General features: G+C 37.9%; 1 protein-coding gene across 1 annotated transcript in view; it reads right to left on the reverse strand.

The window, feature by feature from the left end:
• Nucleotides 1–11,934, reverse strand: part of LOC126706332 (uncharacterized) — a 45,672-nt gene extending 33,738 nt beyond the window's left edge. The window contains exon 1 of the mRNA XM_050405751.1: nucleotides 11,724–11,934. The gene's annotated coding sequence lies outside the window, so the exon portion shown is untranslated. The remainder of the gene's footprint in view (nucleotides 1–11,723) is intronic.
• Nucleotides 11,935–23,571: the final 11,637 nt, after the last annotated feature.

Consider the following 23,571-nt stretch of genomic DNA (forward strand, 5'->3'; position numbering starts at 1 on the left):
TGACCTGGAGACGAAAATTGGTTCTTGATCCCCCAATCCCAAGTAAAAGTCTTTGAAGTTTTGACTGTCAAACTGCTGCCTGTTGTCCGATATGATCGTCTGTGGTATCCCGAATCTGCAAACTATGTTATTCCACACGAAGTTCTAGACCTTTGCCTCCGTGATGGTTGCTAGTGATTTTGCTTCAACCCACTTTGTAAAATAATCAATAGTGACCAGTAAAAACTTTACCTGTCTCTTACCTCGGGGTAGTGGGCCCACGATGTCAATTTCCCACTGGGAAAATGGCCACGGGAAGGTTATTAGCATCAGTCTCTCTGCTGGGATGCGTTGAACATTTCTAAATCTTTAACATTTGTCGTATCTCTCGATGAACTATCTTGCATCCTTCTGCATAGTAGGCCCAAAGCAACCTGTTCTAATGATTTTACTTACCAGGGACCTTGGGCTTGCATGATCTCTGCAGATTCCTTCATGAACCTCCTCTAGGATGTACTTGGCCTCGCTTTCGTCGACGCACTTCAGGTAGGGCATGGAGAAGCCTTTTTTGTATAGGGAGTCGTTCATGATAGTGAACCTGGCTGCCCTCTTCCTGACTTTCCTAGCTTCCTCAACATCTTGTGGAAGTCGTCCATCTTGGAGGAAGGATAGAATTGGGGTCATCCAGCTGTTTTCACTCTGGATTGCAAAGGTGGGGATTTCTTCAATGTTGGGACACTTCTGGACTTCATCTTTAAATCCATGCTCGTTAGCCCTACTCCTGACGACGCCTGTTTTGCTATCTCATTTGCCCCCATATTCTGGCTTCCGGGGACTTATATGACCTCTACCCGATCAAATTCTTGGGCCAAATTCCTCGTCAGCCTCAAGTACTTCTGCATCCTCTACTCTTTTGTTTCATATTTTTCCTTTATTTGCCCCACAACCAGCTTTGAATTGCTTTGGAAAAGCAGGTTTTTGGCGCCCAACGCCTTTCTGACCCTTAGTCCCGTCAGTATTGCCTCGTATTCAGCTTCGTTGTTGGTGGCAGGGAACATCAGCTGAACTCCATACTTAAGTGTCTCTCCTTTTGGGGTGATGATAATAACCCCTACTCCCCCTTTCTTTCGAGCTTAATACCCGTCAGTCTGGATCGTCCATCTTTCTGCTTCGTCCAATGCCTTGTCCTCATCTGGGACTATAAACTCGGCGATGAAGTCTGCTAATGCCTGAGCCTTGACAGCTATTCTGGGGTTGTACTTAATGTCGAATTAGCTAAGCTCGACTGCCCACTGAATCATCCTTCTTGTAGCCTTAGGCTTGTTCATTAACTTCTTTATGGGTTGGTCTGTCATCACTAGGATAGGATTCGCCTGGAAGTATTGGTGCAGCTTTCGGGAGGCTACAATCAAGGCAAATGCAATTTTCTCGATCCATGGGTATTTTGCTTTAGCTCCTTGGAAGGCTTGCATGACATAGTAGACTGGGAGTTAAGTTCCATCCTCCTCCCGAATCAAGGCTACACTCACCACTGTAGTTGACACTGCCAAGTATAAATACATGTATTCTCCCTCTTTGGACGGGCTCAGAAGGGGTGGATTGCTCACATATTGTTTGAGCTCCTGGAAGGCTTTTTTGCACTCTTCTGTCCAGGTGAAAGCTTGCTTCAGCGTCTTGAAGAATGGCAGGAATTTGTCCGTTGCCTTAGAGACGAACCTGTTGAGTGTTGCTATTCTTCTTGTGAGTTTCTAGACTTCCTTCACAGTTTCGGGTGACGTCATTTCTAGTATGGCTTGCACCTTCTTTGGGTTTGCTTCTATCCCTCTCTAGGACACCATGAACCCTAAGAACTTCCCTGACGCTACCCCAAAGGCACACTTGTTGGGGGTTTAACTTCATTTGATACTGCCTGAGAGTAGTAAACGTCTCTTGGAGGTCGTCCAGGTAAGCAGACTCTTCCTTGCTCTTGGCAAGCATGTTATCCACATACACTTCCATCTTCCACCCGATCTGTTTGCTGAACATTTTGTTTACTAACCTCTAATAGGTTGCTCCTACGTTCTTCAATCCGAAAGGCATTACCTTATAGTAGTAGAGCCCTTACCTTGTGATGAAGGCAGTTTTCTCCTAGTCTTCTTCTGCTATTTTTATCTGGTTGTATCCTAAGAATGCATCCATGAATGTTAGGAGTTTATGTCCTGCCATGAAATCCACCAACTAATCTATCCTTGGCAAGGGAAAGTTGTCATTTAGGCAGAACTTGTTTAGGTCCGTGAAGTCTATGCATATCCTCCATTTTCCATTTTCCTTCTTTACCAGGACGACGTTGGCTAGCCAATCAAGGTAATAGACCTCGCGGATGAACTCCACTGCTAGCAGTTTGTTGATCTCGTCCGTGATTACTTGGTTTCGTTCTGGAGAAAAGACCCGTCATCTCTATTGGACAGGCTTCTTCTCGGGATTTGCATTTAGCTTGTTTTGGATGATCTTGGTGGGTATGCCTAGCATATCCTCGTGACTCCATGCGAAAACGTCCAGGTTGTCCTTAAGGAATTGGACTAGTTTCTCCTTCATTTCTGGGCTTAGAGTCGTCCCTACCCTTGTAGTCTTTGTCAGTTCCTTGTCTACCAGTTCCACGATCTCCAAGGCTTCAACCTTCTCTTCCTTCTCCTCGATCATCCATGTATGATTTTCCTTTGCAACTAACACTGTTTGGTAGCATTCCCTAGCTAACACCTAATCTCCTTTTACCTTGCCTACACCATTTTCTGTTGGGAACTTTACCTTCAGGTAATAGGTGGACGTGGCTGCCTTCCAAAAATTGAGTGTAGACCTCCCAATGATCACGTTGCATGAAGAAGGATAGTCTACCACCAGGAAGTCTAGCTGACAAGTTAGTTGTCGCGGGTAAGACCCCACTATCACTATTAGTGTCACTATGCCTTTGGGATACACTTTGTCTCCACTGAAGCTGACGAGAGGGGACTCGAAGGGACGCAGTCTTCTTGGATCCAACTTCAACTATTGAAAAGTAGAGAGGTAGATGATGTCCGCAGAGTTACCGTTGTCCACAAGGATTCTCCTAGTGTTAAGCCCCTCGATCATAAGCATTATAACCAAGGGGTCGTCATGTGGCTGCTTCACTCTTTTAGCGTCTTCTTCCAAGAAAAAGATGTCCCTATCTGTCTGTCTCTACTTCAGGGGTGGTATCCTGTGGATGCTATTCATCTGCCTCTGTTGTGATTTCTTGAGGGATCTAAATAATCCTCCTGTGGATGGCCCTCTTGTGATCATATTTATCTCCCCAATCGCACTCTGTGGACGATGGGATGTGTGGTCCTTGTCCCTCAGAAAGGCTTCGTGCTTGTCCTTGTTATTATCTCTAGATTTGTTGGAGTTTCCTTTCTTGACATATTTCTGCAACTTCCCTTTTGGATGAGTTCCTCTTTCTGCTCCTTTAAGTCTCTGCAATCTTCTATATAGTGGCCGTGATCCTTATGGAAACGACAATATTTCTTCTTGTCATGCACATTGGGTGACGAGTGCAACGGCTTTGGCCATTTGAGGTAATGTTCATCTTTAATTTGTGTCAAAATTTTATCAATAAGCATAACTAAAGGAGTGAATTTTACCGTTCGAGGGGTTTTATCATCTTTCTGTTTGTTCCTGTCAGTATTCTGACGATCTATCTGCTCCTCTTTTCGTCCTCTACATTCGTCTTCCTTTCGTTCCCTCCTATTGGACTTCTCTACATCTTATATTGCTGCTAGGACATCTTTGGCGTTCATGTACTTCTGCGCCTTTAGGAGCATCTTTGCCATCGTCTTAGAGGGATTCTTTGTGAGTGAGACCACGAACTCCCTGGACTTCAAACCAGCCTTAAAAGTTGTTAGTTGTACTTTGTCATTCGCTTCGTCTACCTCTAAAGTTTCTCGAGTGAAATGCTTCACGTATGACCTCAAGGTCTCATTTTCTTGTTGTCTAATGGTAAGCAAGTGGTCTGCTAGCTTTCTCGAGCGTTGTCCCCCGATGAAGTGGTGTAAGAAGGAATTGCCCAACTGCTTGAAGTTGTCGATGGACGATGTTGGTAACTTCGTTAACCACTCCCTCATAGTTCCTTTGACGGTGATAGGGAAAGAACGGCACAGTATTTTGTCAGGGGGCTATTGAAGACCTAGAGTTGTCTTGAAAGTGTTGAGGTGATCCAGAGGGTCTTTCAGTTCGTCAAACGGTTTGAGCTGAGGTAGACAAAACTTTGATGGCATTGGGCATTCTAGGACCACCCTATGAAGGGTGAATCCATCCTCTTGATGATCCTATCTAGGCTCCGATCTATTTTTTCTTTAATTGTGCTTCTCAGCTTGTCCATCTCCTTTCTCATTTCCCTAAGAAGGTCCAAGCTCGGTCCTTCTGGAGTGGCGGGTCTTCGGCGGTCATTCCTTCTATGGCTATCTTCATCGTCATCCCGGTTGGTCCTAGACTGGTTCTCCTCTTGCTGCAGTTGCAGCCTTATCTCCTGGTTCTGTCTAGTAAGCTCTTCCACGCTGGCTGTGAGTGTTTGGATTTACAAGGCTAATACTGCAGAATCTTGGGGAGTGTTGGACTCCATCTGGACTTTTTAGTTTGAATGGAACTACACTCTGGAACCTCAGTACGAAAATGTCATTCCGACAAATGGTGCCAAACTGATGATGTTGTGATCGTCAGTTGAGTAGGTTTGTCCAAATGAGTCAGCAACCTTGTCCCTGTGCCTGAAATTGTCGTGAAAAGCCCTCCGTAGGTGGTCACCAATGTGGTGCCTGCCACAAAGTCTCTGATGATAAAGTCAGCGTATAGAAGCTTTAGGAAAGTATAAGAGCTTAGAATATCAGAGCTACGGTGTATTTGTATATTAGGAAGTGTGTATGTACCTTGTCTAGTTCTGAGAGGTGTTTATATATGGCTCTATTGCTTCTAGTCGTTGTGGCCTTTATTGTGGTTTTAGTGCATCTTTTGTAACGCCTCTAGGCTCATTAATATAGGTTTTGATGAGCTTCCAACGGCCTAACAGCTAGTTTGTAACTGTTCGAGGTATTGAATCCTTTATTAGTGGCTTACCTTCCTTCATCCACAAAGTGGAGGGGTTGACGAAGGTGCTTAATGGGTTCGTCTGGGCAAGGAGGTTTGTTAGGCCTATCAATTATATATTTATTTCAAATCAAAATATCTCTTTATTTGTGTATGGCATTAACATCTAGTTTGTTATGCTTGAGAATAGTCAAAACATTTTAAAGGGATAAACAGGAAAGTCATTCATTGCCTCTTTAAACATATTTTTTAATGGCATGGATTACACACTATATTATAATTTATAAGTAGGCCTTCATGTACGGCCATGTGAAAAAGATATGAAATAGAGATATAATATTTTCTCTTTAGCTTTCTAGATTTGTTTTTGTTTTTGTTTTTGTTTTTGTTTTTTGTTTTTTTTGATGAGAAATATGAAAATTTTATTAATAAGAGGATAAATACAAAGCATCCTAAATCACCAAGGACTCAATAAAAGATGGAGTTTCCTCAATCCAAGTTACAGAATTATCAATTCCTTTGGCGTGACGTGCCAAAGTATGAGCTAGTTTGTTTCCTTGTCGTCGAACATGCAGCAGTTCAGAACTTCTAAAATATTGCAATTGTGGCGAATGCTGACAATGTTGTCAATGGAAACTAGAGCTAGTAAGAGCACCATTGATGATGGTTGAGTATGTTTTGAAGATAACGTCTTGTAGTCCAATATCTCTGGCAAAAGAAATTACTTCATCCATGGCTTTTACTTCAGCTTTTAGAGGTCCCAGTGAAAGAGGTAAGCGTCTGCTTAAAGCCGCAATTACTGATCCCTCATGATTGCGTACCACAACTCCATTCCCCACCGCCTTAGTATTTGAGAAAACAACGGCACCTGTGTTTACTATGTACTTCAAGAAATCTAGGGGGATCCAGCGTCTGTTAGTAGCTTCCTTGTGTTGTGGTCTTCGTAGCTGTGCAAGTTTGAAGTCTTCAAGCATGGAGTGGGCTTTATGGATAATCTCTCTACAAGATTGTTATGGAGCCCCAAGCCGAGTTTTATTCCTATTAAAGCACATGCACCAAGCAGTTGTGATAGTGAATTCAAGTAAATCCATCCCTACATGTTGAACAAAGATAAGGTGCTAGATAAAGTCTATAAACTCCCTGTATTGTATGCCTCTGAGATCAATTGGAAAACTAGTAACTTCCCAAGTTTCACAGGCTGATGTGTATGGGTTCTTGCTTTGGACAGTGCCTAGGCCCAATGGTTTGGGGGGATCCTAGGCCTCCAAAGAATGGTGTTGATGGTTAGTGGACTAGGCTTGACTCACCGCGGCTTTGTTGGGCCATTTTTCCCCTTTTATAGTGCTACTTGGATGCTCCTTAACACCAACCATCATTCTCTTTTGTGTGCTGGTTACCAAGACCAATGTCATATTTGAAAGCTTTGGTGGCGGGTTTTGACAATCAATGTCCTTAACCCCTTTTTATTCTTATTTCATTTTTCTAGGTTTTGACAATCTAAAGCTCCCTTGCTGACTTCCTTTTATGGGAGTTCCCTTCTGAGTAAGTCCAAATGCTTCTCCAAGGTCAAGGTTTCTTATTCTTTCCCTAAGGCCTTAAAAAGGACATCTCAAAGCTCTGAGGCTATGATGTTGACCTCTCATGACTTGTTTCTTTACTCAAAATAGGGCGGATCCTTTCTTGATGATAGTGTAACTGGAAAGGCTTCTAGCCAGCTTCCTTCTTGGTTCTCCTTCTCTTCTTTGCCCGAGATCCTAGGTTTCTTCATCAGGTGTTGGTCTCGAAATCACCAGTTGTCCCCATCATTTTTTTTTCTTGGTTGTGGACATTTGATTTTGACTAGACACCTTTTGTCTTTCGCACCCACCTTTTATCATAAGCATGCCATTTTGAGTTGTCCATGTTTGGGATCCCTTATGCTAGTCTTTCCTCTAGGATCCCTCCTTGGAGTTGGCAGATCCTGTGCCATTCCAACCCAGCTTAGGCCTGCCTTCCTTTTGGGCTTCCTTGGATGTCACCTCTTGCTTAAGTCTCTAGCTCATGCTCCCCTTTGCACCTCCTTTCTTTCTAAGGCCTAGAACTTATTCTTTTCTCTCTATGGGCCAGGCTCCTCCCTTCTTTATTTCTAAGGGCCAAACCTTTCTTCCTTTTTACCTATCTTCATGGGCTGGGCCTCTCCCATTTTTAAGGGCCTAGCTCCTTATTACAACTTAAACCACAATAATGTGCAATCCTGAAAAAGGTGTCCACCTGTTTCATCACTAAGCCTTATAAGGGAGGTTATCTAGGACTCCATAGTGACAAAGATTCACCTTTGTAGGTAGAATATTGAGGCTTGCTCTTTAGGCAAAGGTTTTCAATTTATTTGGGATATTGAGACTCCATATGGTTCACCAAAAAGTACTATGGGTTTGGTCATTTGATGCTCTAAATGGGTGGGATAGTGAAGATAAGGATAAAGCCACTTTGTATGCACTATTGACAGTAAACATACCTCGTGGAGTATAGGCCCAGATGAAGGGGTCTCTGGCATAATTTTGGCTTCAAAGAATACTCAAAATTGTTTCAGCTTCATCTCGTAGAAAAATCTAGCATATCAAGTTAGCTTTCCACTCATCTGTGTTCTCATCTAGTAGCTGAGAAACATGTGCATCTATAGGCAGTGTATTTGGAGGAAAAATGGCTTGAAAAGTGGTTGGTTTTGAAATCCATTTATCTAACCAAATCCTCACTGAAGATCCATCACCTATTTTCCATCAGTACCCTGCCTTGACCACATTTTTGGACAACCATGATGCTACACCATGCAAAGGAAGGTTGTGGGCCTAGTTCTGCATGGAGTGTGTATTGGTTTGTTGGTGCCAACCCTGCTTGGCTAAAAGTGCCAAGTTAAATGCCTTGAGGTTACGAAAACCCAAGCCATGCCATTTTATTTCTCTCATTGGATTAACTCCACCAAAAGCCCAAACCATGCTAGTCATCTCGCCACAAAGAGTATCAAGAAGTTTGAAAACACTTATGGTGTATGTTGGGATAGCTTGTGCCACTGCTTTAATGAGAATTTCATTGCCTACTTATGAGAGCATCTTCTCCTTCTACCTTGATAATTTGTCATCCAGCCTTTCCTTTAGTGCACAAAAGGTGTTCTTCTTTGATCATCCACCAAAGAAGGAAGGCCAAGGTATGTTTCATGTTGCTATATAAACATTGCTCCAAAACATTCCTTTATCTCTTCCTGGAGATCTTGTGGGGTGTTTCGGCTGAAAAATAAAGAGGTCTTCTCACGATTGATTTTTTGGCTTGATGCTTGCTCATAAGTTTCCAAGATTTGCTCAAGTTGATTGCAATCCTCCTTGGTGGCTTGACAAAAAATTATATTATCATCTACAAAAAAGCAGTGAGAGATCCATGGGCCTTATAGACAAGCAGTGACCCCCCAAAGTGAGTCAGTTGACGTGGCTTGTTGAAGAAGAGATGAGAGGCCCTCTGCACAAAGCAAGAAAAGGAATGGGGAATGGGATCCCCTTGCCTCAAGCCCCTAGTGGGGGTAATGTGGCCACGGGGTTTGCCATTTAATTTGATGGAGTGTGTAACAAAAGTAACACATTGCATCATGAGATTTACCCATTTAGAATCAAAACCCATTTTCTGAATTATATCATGAAGACAACCCCAATCTACCCTATCAAAAGCTTTGCTTATGTCAAGTTTCAAGGTCATCTTCCCAGTTTTACCACTTCTTTTTTAGTTTAGGTGATGCATAGTTTCAAAAGCAACTAAAACATTATCAGTAATAAGGTGAGAAGACATGAAAGCACTCTGATGTTCACTAATTATATTGGGGAGGAAACGTTTCAGTCTATTTGCAATAACTTTGGAGGCTAATCTAAAGATAACATTACTCAAGCTTATGGGTATGTATTGTGTTATCTTTGTAGGGTTTTTTACTTTAGGGATAAGGATAACATGAGTTTCATTAAATTTTCAAGGGATGATTCCCAAATTCAAAAATCAAGTACAGCTTTAGTAACACACTCACTATAAAGCAACAAAAAGTGTTGATAGAATAGCAGAGGCATACCATGGGAGCCAAGTGATTTCTTTGGATGCATCTGTTTTAGGGCACAACAATAGCTATTGTGTCAGTGGGACCATTGGACTAAAAAATATTAGAAAAATAACCTAATATAATCCTTTCTGTAATCTGGTCATCTTCATGCCATACTCCGCTGTTATCAGTGAGGCCTTTGATAGAGTTTCTTTGCTTACGGTTAGAGGTATTTTGATGAAAGAAAGAGGCATTCCAGTTGCTATCAGTGATCCACATGTGCTTGGCCCATTGATCCCACATGGTATTTTCAGCATCAAGCCAACAGTTAAGATCTTTATGGACATCCTCTATATGCTCAAAATTATTCAGTTGGTTTAGTTCAAGAACTTGAAGCTTTTTTTCCAGGTGTGTTATTTGTCGTCCAACATGGCCAAATCTGTTTTTGTTCCAAGAGGATAGTCGAGCTCTACAACTGTCAATGCAGTTTGTGATTTGGGTGCCATCCAGTTTGTACAATCCTTACAATCCTTCCATCCATGTTTCTTGGACAACTTTAACACATCGTGAATCCTAGAGCCACATTGCTTCAAAGCGAAAAGGATGGCAAGGTGGGGAATGATGTGGTCTGATTGTGGGTAGATACACTGCAAGCATGGAGTGGTCAGAGGTGGACATAGAGATATGGTGAACAGTAGCTCACCAAAACAATGATTTCCATGTAGGTGTGGCAAGTGCTTAGTCTAACCGAATATGTATGCAGCCATCAGTAGGGTGGTTTCGAGACCAAGTGAAAGGGGATCTAGTGTAGCCCAAGTCAACAAAGCCACAATGATGAATTGCAGTGCAAAATCGATCCATCTATCAAGTTGGTCTCAAGCCTCCTCTACTCTTCTCGGAATGGCTGATTATTTCATTTTAGTCACCTAAGCATAGCCATGGGATATTGTTGGAGTGATTCAAGTAGTGTCCATGTTTCCTCTCGCTTGCTTGTATTAGGATGACCATAGAAGCCAATTAGCCTCCACTTTAGACCTGCGTTAGCACAAACTATATAGGTATCAATGAACCAACGAGAAAAGTTTTGGATATGTACATGAGCTTTAGGTTTCCACAGGAGAGCTAGACCACCGCTATGACCATCACTTGAAACCACAAAGGCCTTGGTTGTAATCCCAATTTTGCTTCATGTTGTTGAGTTGTTCGTAGTGAGTTTGGTCTCTATTAAGAAGACACATATGAGAGCTTTTTTATTCATGGCTCTCTCAAGAGCGTTAAATCGGAGGTTCCTAAGCCCCTAAGAGTTTCAGCTCAAGATACTCATTGCTCTCATTGCTCTCGGCAGTGTTGCATATCAGCCACTGCCGATCTCAAATTGTCTACCATGAGCTTGCCCAAGGCTTTTTGTTTCTTCATCCAATAGTCATTGCATGGTTTGGTGCCCCAAGTCTTTTCCACGTGCCATGTTTTAGGCCCACAGAGTTGTCTACAGTGGAGCGTGTAGAGTTGCTGACCTTGGTGTGTACACCTGACATGTTTGGCTCGGTTTGGATACAGAGAATATTCTGTTGGAGTGTTGCTCGAGAATCTGAGATTTCCTTTTGTGAAATGGTTGACCTTGGAGAGCCGTTGTTGAGGTATAATTTTTCATGTCCTAATTTCATTTGCCCACTCACCAAAAATACCCATACAAGCCCCATAAATTTTGGATCCTCTATCTCTCCTCTTTTAGGAGGCATCTTTTGTTTAACTGTTATAAAATTCAAATCATATGAGACATAAATGAAGCACATGTGTATGTGAGTATGCACGCATATGCATATGAGCATGCAATTGATTTGGATTTAACTGTTTTAATTTGACTCAGAATTATGGTAAACAAGCTCAAGAAAATGAGTCCAAATGTATAGCCACAAAAGAAGACTTTCGTTTCTTAATCTTGGTAATTAAGCTACATCTTCATTACATAAAAAGTAAATCATTCATTGACCTGTGACTATACTTGGGCTACATTACAATAAACTAGTACTTTTCAGAGCTAACTCTCATTTTTTACGATAAGACAATCTCAGGTAATAGATTCTGGTTTTCCAGTTTCTTTTTTATTTGGCTCTAAAGTTTTAAACTAGTAGTACAGGGAAGTGACAGCACAACTTGAACGGTTGAACTAGTTACATTAAGAACACAATAACAGAAGAATCATTATAGCCTCGTTCTTTCAAACTGAATGAGAATGCAAACATCATATATGGCCTGAACAAACTGTGTCATAATCAAATTAAACAACAACAACAAAGTTTTATTCCCAAAATTTTGGGATCAGATATAGGTCTTCAAACAGATCCTGCAACATGTAACAACAAAGATCGGCTCCTGCTTTGCTTTTAGCTTTTTAGCTTATTTGCTTAATGTACAAAACTAGAAAATAGAAAAAAAGTTTTCGTTTCCAATTTTTAGAGAAAAATGAAAACAGCCAAAAAATGAAAATGAACAATCGAAAAATAGCTGCAAACAAATCATAAAATAAAATGAAAAATGTTATTCAAAAAACAGAGAAGAGCTGATCATAGTCTTCCACTTTAGATCACGACGACTATGACAAAATTACTAATAAGAAGTTTTAACTAACCAGTGAGAAAGGCGTTGTAAATTGGACTCTCTTACTTTCTGTGTCTTAGACACCCAGGCAAAAGCAGCAGGATTTTGATGGTTGAGTCTGCCGAGTGCTTCAAGCCTTCAACAGAAAACGTAATGCATTGGCTGGAGTACTAAGTTAATAGTGAATTTCACAACACAAGTATGTGGTTGCAGATTGCATAGCTAAAGCGACTGAGGATGACCATATAAAATGAAAAACTCTATTAACCGGTCAAAGTGGCAAATCCATTAAATACCCAGCTACCTAACCGTTAGCAAATTCATTAAATACCCACCTATCTAATTGTTAACAAATTCATTAAATACCCACCGCGCAACTGTTAACATGGCTCTTTCTGTACTTTTATTATTATTTTTTTTTTCCTACAAATCTTAGAGAAGATGAAAAATTGATGAGACAAAAGTGGAGAGTATATATGTTTTTAATGAAACAAAGTTTTTCTCCAAGCTAGTTTGAAGTGTAACTCTTCAAATTTTTCGTATTTTTCTTTTTTGGATATGAATTTTGAAAATCTAACCGTTGAATTACATATATATTATATACTTAACATGCAAATCAATTTTCGTTCAAATCGGATGTAATTTACTATTTGATCAAGAAACTTATTTTTTATACACAATTTTAGTTCACAAAAACCTAAAATTTTAATAAGAACATGCAATTAAATGGTTAGATTTTCAAATTTACACTCAATATAGAGATATATGAGAAGTTTGAAGGGTTTCTCTCTAAAATAATTTAGAGAGAAACTTTATTCTTTTCAATGGGTACTTGGTTAGGAGGGAGGGAGGAAAAGAACAAAAGTTATGGAACTCAGGTGTTTAAGGGCCTTTTTGGTTGTGTTGTTTAAACAACAATTTTCATTGTTTAAACAATACAACACATATTTTTGCAACATTTTTTTACTCACACATATTTTTACAATACTTAGACAACGTTATTAGAATAACATTACTAAACGGGCCAATTTTTTTTTTTTTTTTTTTTTTTTTTTTTTTTTTTATTAAGGTTTGTAAAAGCTATAACCTAGGGTGGGTTTTTAATTTTTTTTTGGGTTGAGTTGTCTGGGCAGTCAACGTTGGTGGCTCTTAAGTCCTTTTTTTTTTTAAGAATTAAAATAATTTTAGTCAAATTTGTTAACTATGAGAGAGTATCTCTTATGCCCGGTGCATATGACATCCCTCTCATTGACAGAGAAAACTGAAAAGGGTACACGCATTGTGCTTTAATATGTTAATAGTTTTGATCAATTTTGAGTGGAGACTCACCTTAATACATCACTCATTGATTGCATCTATTTTGCATCCCCTTGAACAATAACCTAATGTAATTAACTAGTAACAAACTTATGCAATCCATGTCAATATATGCTATTTTGTGATGTGGTTTAATATATAGTTTATTTTTTAAAATTTATTAAAAAAAATTTTCTTAAATATTAAACTATTTGTAAAAATATTTTTTATCTTTTTATCTTTACAAATATATTGTTTTATTATTTTGAGTTTTTTTTTTTTTTTTTTTTTTAAAGAAACTTGAGCATGTTTGATTAATATTATTCTTTTTTTAAATAGCCTATATTCTTCAATCTTTTGTTTTAATGTGTTAAGTTTTCTCCTTTTTTGGGTATAACTAAAATGTTTCAAATTATTTTTTCAAATTTCTTATTCTTTTTAGATTTATTATGATAATCAAATCTCATCATAAATTTACAATGACACTAGCATTTTGTTTTTTTTGATGGAAAACCTTATCACTACAAAAAAAAAAAAAAATTGGACTATTGCAGCGGTTTTTTGCGGCGGGTGCAAAAATTGCCACTATATGTCGCCTATTGCGGTGTTTTTTGTGCCTACCACCGTACATAGGGTCTATTGCGGCATTTTTTTGGACCATCGCTATAGGTATAGACTTTTGCAACATCCTACAACAACGGGACATAAAACCGCCGCCATATATATGTTTTAGAGGCGTAACGTAGATATAGCGGCAATCTTGAAACCCGCCTCAATAAATACATCATTTTGCGCAGATGCTATAGCGGCGGTAGAGAAAAACACCACAATATGAGAGCTGTAGCGGCATTTTGTATGACTACCGCAATAGGTTTTCATTTTTCCCACTTATCATTCTCACTCTCACTCTCTCTCAATCCAAAACTTTCACTCCCTCCAAACTCTCAATCGCAAATCCTCGCCGAGCTCCACCACCAACATCTCTACCCTCCTCTCCATCCCCAAGCTCAACAAAACCCCCCTTTGCTCTACCATCAACATCTCCACCCTCCACTCCATCCCCAAGCTCAACAAAACCACCCTGTGCTCTACTGCCAACATCTCCACCTTCCGCTCCATCCCCAAGCTCAACAAAACCACCCTCCACCGCCAACATCATTCCGATTCATAAGTGATTTTTTTTTTTGATTGATATGTACTCATTATGCAAGGAATCCTACTTCTACATACATCTCCATCTCCATCTCCCAATCCAAAGGTACTCTCCCTCTCTCTCGGTTCCATCCCACTCAAGGTTTGGGTTTTTTTTTTTTGGTGATTTTATGAATTTAGCTAATTCATTGGGTGTTTGAATTGGTATTAATTTATTATGTTTATATTATTGTGTTTTTGGTTAATTTTCTAAGATCTATTTGGTTAATTTATTGTTTTTTTTTTTTATGGGTGTTTGAATTGTTATGTTGGAGATATGATGGTGAATACTATAACAAAATGTGATGGTTCTAAGTTTTGTTTGAAAGTTTGAATGAGCTTAAAAGTGTCATGTAAGTGATTTGGTTTTGAGCTTTGGTGTATGGTGCTAGATCATTTCAGGTTAGTCAGGTAAAGGTAGATTGAGTATCTCAGCTGTGAACTTGACAACATTTTAGTTTATACTCCCTATTTGGTTTCTGTGAAAACAAGAAAAGAAAGAGAAAATGTGGGTTTGTTTGGTTGGTTTTGAAATATTGAATTTTGGGTTTGTTTGGTTATTGAGAAAATGTGGGAAAGAAAAAGATATATTGGTGGTTCCTAGTTGATGAGGCAATGCAGAAAATGAAGAGTAATTAAGTGTTTTTTTATTAAGTGTATTGACCCTTTGTGACATATATTGTGCAATTGCAGAATCTGAGTCACGGACAGAGTTAGAGTCAGCCTCTTCTTCTTCTTCAGGTATGCATCTATCTTCTTCTTCTTGGTGTCGTTTGAGATTTGCAATATTTTGATGCTGAGAAAACCATGAAATCTGACTTGGTTTGCCAAAATCCTAGGTACCCATTTTGAGGTTGTACATGATTTTTTTCTTAAAACAAATGAAAAAAGGTTTCTAGGTTTGATTGTATATGGGGTTATAGCATTTGGGATTGTGTTTCTTTTGAATTTGATTTTGACTATGTGGACTAGAAGAAAGTTCATTTTCTTATGCTAAGTGAACCAATTTGTTTTAAATTTATAATCTTTTGGTTGTAGTGGTGCCTATCTATGTTGTCTTAATTGGTAGTGTTTCTTATGAAGCTTGACTATATGTTTGGTGATTCATCCCATGTTCTGTAATCTCACTTTTGCAATCTTGTTACAAGTTGGATAAAAATATCACACTATATAGCTGGCTGATTGTATCGTGACTTGTGATCTCACTTGAGCTATCATTATATAAATAGTTGGATAAAGTATATACAAGTTTTGATTTAATGATTTCCTCAAGTAGTTTTGGCCAAGCTTGACGAGTGCATCTTCTATTACTTGGAAGGAGAATTGAGCAAGAAGCTAAAGTTGAAAAGCATATCCGGAAACTTCTATTACTTGGTACACATGAAAATAGTATTCCTCATTACCTCAATTATGTTGCGTCTACTAAAATCATATGGCTCGCTAGGTGGAATTTTGAGGAGTTGGATTTGGTTTTGCTTTTGTTCAAAATGTGGTTTTCTTAATAAGTGTAATGGTAGTTGTTTTAGCTAACAGTTTTCTTCAAATCAAAACTCTGTTGTGGTTAAGTCTAAGTTCTTTTTCGTTAATGTACTTATATCTCTAAATAAATATTGGAGTAAATCTAGTAAATCTGTCTTCCAACTTTTCTTCTCTTCCAAAAGTAAATGTAGAGCTAGGATTTGCGTTACAAAGTCTTTTATTTGTGTTTAGAATATATTGTTCACTATAATATCAACTAGCTAAGTAACATGTTTAAGTATTTTAATTTGCAATGAATTCACTATAATATAAATTAGCATTATTGATTAACAAAAAGTCCTATAATTGTGCTATGCGTTGGTTGAAAGTATGTGATATAAGATGGTATTAACTGATTTAGGAGCCATATATTGTTTTTCAGTGAATGAGTGTGTGGTGAGAATGAGGTTGTATGTATTGTATCTATAAGTTGTACGCTAATAGACTAGACAGGACTCCATTCCCATGTGCATCTTTTCTCAAGTCTTCAGCTTTCTCAGCATATGTCATTAATCACTATCCTATCATATCATATCTATACAGTGTCTTGTCATTGTCAAGTCTCCTTTGCTTTTTACAGGTGAGTGATGACATATATAGAAGAGGAAATTGCAGTAGTATTGTTGGGAAGATACAGGATCTCAACCCCTATTGGTGAAATAATTAAGGTGCTCTTTCTCTCTCTCTTTCTCTCTCTCTCTCTAGTTGTGGTGGGTTGTTGAATTGGGGCAAGCAGGTGGCTTGCATGGAGTAATAAGGTGGTTTTATTTGATATTAGGAGTGTTGACTGTTTTGTGTAATACTGGATGATTTTTGTTGAGTTGTTTTTATTTGATTAATTCATTTTAAGCTATTGCTAGTAATGATGTTATAGTTACCAAATATATTGATAACTTCTCTATGCGTTTAAATTCATTGTTTTGTTAGGAACATAGCTGAAAGCGAATGACTAAAGATGATTTGTTTCTTAAATTAAAGTGAAATTGTGTAAATGAAATGTGTGTTAACTCTTGCTTTGTGCTTTCATGAAATGACATTATAGGTATTTCTTGTAAACCACTTTATAGCAATGGATAGGAGTTGGATAAAACTTACAAATAGAAGGTTGCAAGAATATTTAGATAGAATCCAACAGTTTTTGAATTTTGCATCTAACCATGCACACCCGGATGGAACAATTTCATGTTCGTGTAAACAATGTGTGCATACAAATTTGTGACCTATAGATGTCGTACGGGCTCACTTAGTGTCAAAAGGGATTTGTAGGGGTTATAACCCCTAGGTTTTTAATGGGGAATCATTATCTGCACAAACTTCTTCTTCTATTCCTAATAGTCACGTCCAAGAAAACTTGATAGAGTATGCCGATCTTCGTGACATGTTCCCCATACAAGATATGGCGTCTGGGCCAATGGAAGAAGTCCCTAATGTGCAACAACCCACAGAAGGTCCTAATGAAGATGCACTTCGGTTTATGAAACTGCTTGAAGATGCTAATCAACCTTGTTATGAAGGTTGTAAGAATTTTAACAAATTGTTAGCTATTGTACATTTGTACCACATGAAGTGTCTTAATGGTTGGACCAACAAATCATTTACCTTGTTGTTGCAATTTTTGCTTGATTTTCTTCCTTCAAATGCTAAGTTGCCAAAAGATTGTTATGAGGCTAAAAAGATTATTAAGGATTTAGGCTTAAGCTATGAGAAGATTTATGCTTGTCCTAAAGATTGTATTTTATATTGGAAGGAGAATGCCAATCTTGAAGCTTGTCCGAACTATAACTGTTCAAGATGAGAAAGTAATGAGTCTAAAGGTCAACAAAGTACTAATGTTTCCACCAAGAAAAAAAAAAAAAAAAAAAAAAAAAAACTTGCAAAGATCCTACGGTGGTTCCCCTTAAAGCCAAGATTGCAACGACTATTTATGTCTCCTGAAACAACCAATCATATGAAGTGGCATGCCAAAGGTCATGTGAATGAACGGGTTACTGAGGCATCCTATTGATTTTGAAGCTTGGAAATCATTTGACTCTAAGTACATAGAGTTCTCATCCAAACTTTGTAATGTGAGGCTTGGATTAGTAGCCGATGGATTCAACCCGTATGAAAATATGAGTAGTACTAATAGTACATGGCCTGTCATTTTGATCCCGTACAATCTCCCTCCATGGATGTGCACGAAAACGATACAGATGTGTACTTACAACCCTTAGTAGAAAAACTAAAGGAGTTATGGGATGTTGGAGTACAAACATTTGATGTGTCTTCCAAAACCTCATTCCAAATGCATGCTACATTATTATGGACTATAAATGATTTTCCTGCATATGGTGTTATCTCAGGTTGGAGTACCAAAGGTGCTCTTGCATGTCCCCCTTGTAACTATGATAGTCAGTCTCGTTGCTTGAAATATAGAAGGAAATTTAGTTACATTGAACATAGGCGATTCTTGGATAGTGATCATAAATTTCGTAAGCAAAAACAATCATTTGATGAGCATGTTGATACAAGATCAACTCCTATTACGGTATCCGAAGGGGAAATCATGTTACAAATGGATGCTGTAGTTGATCATGTGTTTGGGAAGAAAACAGTTAATTCGCCCAATAAAAGAAAAAGAGGGGTGGAAGCCTTAACTGTGTGGAAGAAGAGAAGTATATTTTTCACCTTACTTATTGGGAGGACCATGTGTTGCGTCACAATCTTGACATGATGCATATTGAAAAGAATGTAGTTGATAATATAATCAGCACATTGTTCAACTTGGATGGCAAGACAAATGATAACTTAAAGGCACGTCAAGACTTAAAGGATATGGGTATAAGAAGTAAACTTCACTTAGAAAAGGTTGGGAATGATAAGCCACGTATGCCACATGCCTGCTACCATATGAATGCTAGTAAAAATGATGGTTTTTTGCAAGTTTTGAAGGATGTAAGAGTGCCAAATGGATAATCTTCAAACATCTCACGTTGCGTTAAACTCAAAGAACGCAAGATTAGTGAGATGAAGAGTCATGATAATCACATCTTAATGCAGCAACTTTTTCCGATAGCAATACGCAAATCATTGCCCCCCCCCCCCCCAGGAAGTGAGTAGGCCTTTAATTGGCTTATCTTGTTTCTTTAGAGAGATATGTTCCAAAGTACTAAATATGGATGAACTTGGGGCTCTTGAGAAGAGAATTACAGTGACATTGTGTGAATTGGAAAGGATATTCCCCCCCTCTTTCTTTACAATGATGGTACATCAAGTCATGCATTTGGCTAGCGAAGTCAAAGTTGCTAACCCAGTTCATTATCATTGGATGTATCACATAGAAAGGTAACACATATAGTAACTTTGTCTATCTAATTAATTGTTTTTCACACCAATTTCCCTTTGTTGGTCTTGGGTTTTCCAATAGGTATTTGTCAAGACTTAAGTCTTACGTGCATAATAAAACTTATCCAGAAGGCTCCATTGCAGAAAGGTATATAGTAAAGGAATGCTTAGCATTCTGCTCACACTATTTTAAATCTGTTGAAACTGCATTCAATCAGCCTGTAAGGAATATCAAGGAATCCATGGGTGCGGTGGTGAGCATTACACTAGATTCAAATTCATGGATCCAAGCACATCGTTATGTGCTATTTAATTGTGAAGAAATCACCCCATTTCGTAAGTAAGTAATATGTTATTGTGTATCCTTTCATGGCATTCAAGTACAATATTCTAACTTAACACTAACACGTTTGTCTATATAGTGTACACATAGCGGAGATTAAGGCTAATTTTCCTTTTCATGTCACCAATGATGTTATTCAAAAGAAGCACGTGGAGAAATTCTGCGGCTGGTTTAGGAACTATGTAAATAAAACATATATATATAAAACTTGGTTATTTATAATAGGTGATGTCAATATCTATATATAAAACTTGGTTGTCTATAATAGGTGATGTCAATATCTATATATAAAATTTGGTTGTAACACTTTAGATAACATACTTATAATAAATGTCATTGTCTATATTATGTGATGTCAATGGATGCATCTAAGAAAAAGAAACTTTCTGATAAAGTCATATGGCTTGTTCGATATCCAGTAATGAAGCAAAACAGTTCAAGCGTTATGTTATAAATGGTGTGAAGTTTCGCACCAAAGACTTTGAGACAACTAGGAAAACTCAAAATAATGGAGTTTGTATTGTTACTAAAGGTGATGCTACTTATTATGGTGTACTAATCGATATTATTGAGTTGAACTACTTTGACAGGTATCGATATGTACTATTCAAATGTCAATGGGTTGACGTTATTAGTGGGAGAGGATGCAAAAAAGATGAGTTTGGATTTCCCCTTGTCATTTTTTCACAATTGATACACACGGGTTGTCGATTAATTGACGAACCTTATGTATTAGCATCTCAAGCTTCACAAGTGTTTTATGTGGAAGATGTGAGACATAAAGATTGGGCGGTGGTGGCCAAAACAAAGCCTAGGGAGGTGTTTGATGTTGGTATTAATGCTTCACATGATGATGATGATGATGGTGATAATGATGAAGTGGGTACCTATCTTGAGAATGTCCCTTACAATATAACTATTGATGATGCATGTGATGATGCAAACGACAACCATGCTTGGGCTCGAGTTAATGAAGAATGAACCATTTATGATACACCATTGATCACTGAGGATGAATTGCTTGAACAAGACTTTATAGATGATGAAGAGCTTAGCGATGATGTTTATGAGTCCAATGATAATGAGTCTTAGAGTTTCAAAACCTCTCTCTGGTTAGTTTCTTCTCCTTAAAATTGTTTGAAATTGTTTGAAATTATCTCTCTCTGGTTAGTTCAGAAAAAAAATAAAAAAGTAAAAAGAAGATATCCCATCTAATTGCTAAATTGGTTTGAATTATTTTGTGTCACATTACCATTAACTCCAATTTAGAATTCTAGATTTCACCCATATCTTCACCTACTTGTAAGTCATGACTTGAGATATAATTTTGCATATGAACAGAATAGGGATGGGTTTGTTATTGGAGATGGAGCTAGGGTATTGCTCTTAGAAGGCCTAGAACATGCTAAGGTATATCCGTAAAATTAATTTCTCTAGTTTTTCTCTTGATATTTATATGTTGAGTTTAGTAGCTTTAACTCTTTTATTTTTCCTTTTTGGGTTACTTTTCTTATTTCTTATATGACAGAGAAGAGGTGCAAAAATATATGCAGAGTTTCTAGGTGGAAGCTACACTTGTGATGCCTATCACTTGAATGAGCATCATCCTGATGGTAGGTAGTCTGGTCATTCGGATTACTTTGATAATGCTGGTACTTGTGTATTAGCCTCATCTTTTCCTTTTGACTGTTTCTATATATTTTCCCCTCTCCTATAGTTTTTTGTTGTCAAATAAGCTATCCATCAAAATTAAATACAGTTTTTCTTTTATAAGACACAGCAAGCAATATGAGATTACTTAAATATCAAATTTATCTAGTTCTTATTATCAAATTTACAATATGAGATTTCTTAGTTTGAGTTCTAATTCTTGTAGCTAAGAGTGAACTCTACGAAATCCATGACTGGTCACCTACTAGGTGCCTCAGGTGCTGTGGAAGCTATTGCAACAATTAAGGTAATTAGTTTATGCTTTGTTTAATTGTTTCTTGTACATTGTTGAAAAACACTCATATGAGATTTGAAAAGATAGAGGCCAATCCAAATCTTTTAGATGGCTTTGGCCTTACAGTCATTAACTGTAGTCTATAACGAAAGCCTATGTGGCTTAAGGTGCTTGCACCGATTAGAGGGTTGTACTGAAGAGGGAGTTCCATGTTTCTTCCTTTTTTTGTTCTTCTTTTATTTATTTATTTATTTATTTATTTATTCTCAGATTATTGATGAGATATTGATCTCACTGTATTGTTATTTTCGCCAGGTTGAAGTAGAAAGTTGCAGAACGAGTGACCAATACTAAGTATACTATTACCAGCAGGCATGGAGTTTAGGACTATTGGTTCTTCTTGCAAAAGTGAACCAAGGGAATCTTCTTGCAAAAATGTTGAAGGGTTTGTTTAAATACTTTGGAACTTTGATAATGGTTATAGACAATGTTATATGTATTTGATAATATATTTTTATGTTAATATTACATTAGTTTGGACACATTTGTGGTGTTGTTAATTAGTTGCATTTGTGGTATTGTGTTAGTAGAGCTAAAACTATTACAGGTTCTTTATAATAGGTTTGTAAAAAAAAAAAAAAGTGGTTTTAATACCTACTAGGAAAAAAATAAACCTATAGCGGTGGTCAAAAAATGCCACTAAAGGTGCATATATTATGATTTAAATGAAGCCCTATAGCGCCCTTTTTGCCTGCCGCTAAAGGTGTACACCAAATGCGGTGGGCATAACCCCCCGCTAAAAGTTAGTTTTCACGAATTTTGACAACATATGACGACGGTTTTCTGCCCGCCACAAAAAACCAAAAATTCCACTAAAAGGTCTATTTATAGCAGAGTTTTTTTGTTACCGCCGCAATAGAACTATTGCAGTAGTGCAAGGCTGGTGGGAGGAACCGTCGTAATAGCCCCCACTGCAATAGGCTAAATGGTCCTTTAACGGCAGTTTTTTGGGCTTTTGCGGTGGTTTTGGCCCACCACAATAGTCCAGTTTTTTTGTAGTGTATGTAATAATAGTTTTTTGTGTTTTTCAGTATGGAAAAATAATCTTTATGTCTCTCTCTGACTTCTCTTGTGGTCCTTTTCTGTCTTCCTTTGTAATCTCTCTTTAGATGGTGTCTAATGAGGTTTCTGTACGTTTTTAGACCCCTTAAAATACAATTGGATTAACCTAGTTAATTAGCCAAGTTATTACTTAGTCCAAATTCCAGATCTAGGTTATCATAATCAACCAATCATATCATGCATAGCAGCGGAAATATAAATAACACAATGATATGATGACACAGGAAACCATACCGGTAAAAACTTGGGGAGGATTTAACCTAGCTATCCTCAAGGTAAACCTGAATCCACTATGAAAAAATCAAAGTTTTACAATAGGACTTAGACAACTAACATCCTATTGCTACCCACCAGTAGAAACTTACTGACACGACCACGTGCAAGCTCCGAGACCACGGACTCCTTCTTTCTTGGATTCTCCAGTAAAACACAAACACCCACGTTTGTGACTTTGAGATCCCACTTAAAGGTTTAGCAACACAAACTCTCCTGTTTGTGAGTCTAAGACCACCCTTGAAAGTTTAGATCATCAGCACCTTTGATGACTAAAGAAGGCAGCAACTTCTACAATACCGGATCTTGAGATTTTTCAAGTAATAACACCAGTAAAAGATATGAGAGAGCTTTTTAGGAACAAAACCCTAAATACAAAAGAGGCACTCTCTTCTCTCTTTAAAAAGCCTTATAAAAACGTGCTTAGGGTTTCCTTTATATACTGGGAGAAGTAGATTAGAAACCCTAATCCTTAATAGGCTTGAACTGCTATTTGGGCTTAATTAAAATTCTACAGATACGACTTTCGATTGATCGAGCCTGTCTTTCGATTGATCGAACCAGACAGATTATGAAATCTTTTTCCTGCAGCTTGTATGTTCTTGAATCTTGACTTGAATCACCTTGAGTAATACCTATAGACTCTAAGATCTATATCTAGACAAGTTTGTGTTCACGATTAGCCAATTGTTCTAAACTTTTAGGACCTAACAATCTCCCCCTTTGGTAATTCGTGACAAAACTTTGATACAAAATGAAATGCTCAAATACAAGAACAACCCAATACAATAAAATGCCCAATTACATCACAAATTCCAATCTAAGACTTCCTAACCAAGAAGTTGCCAATAAGAGGTAGAAGGTTTT

This window comes from Quercus robur, chromosome 11, assembly GCF_932294415.1.
Source record: "Quercus robur chromosome 11, dhQueRobu3.1, whole genome shotgun sequence".
Taxonomy (NCBI): domain Eukaryota; kingdom Viridiplantae; phylum Streptophyta; class Magnoliopsida; order Fagales; family Fagaceae; genus Quercus; species Quercus robur.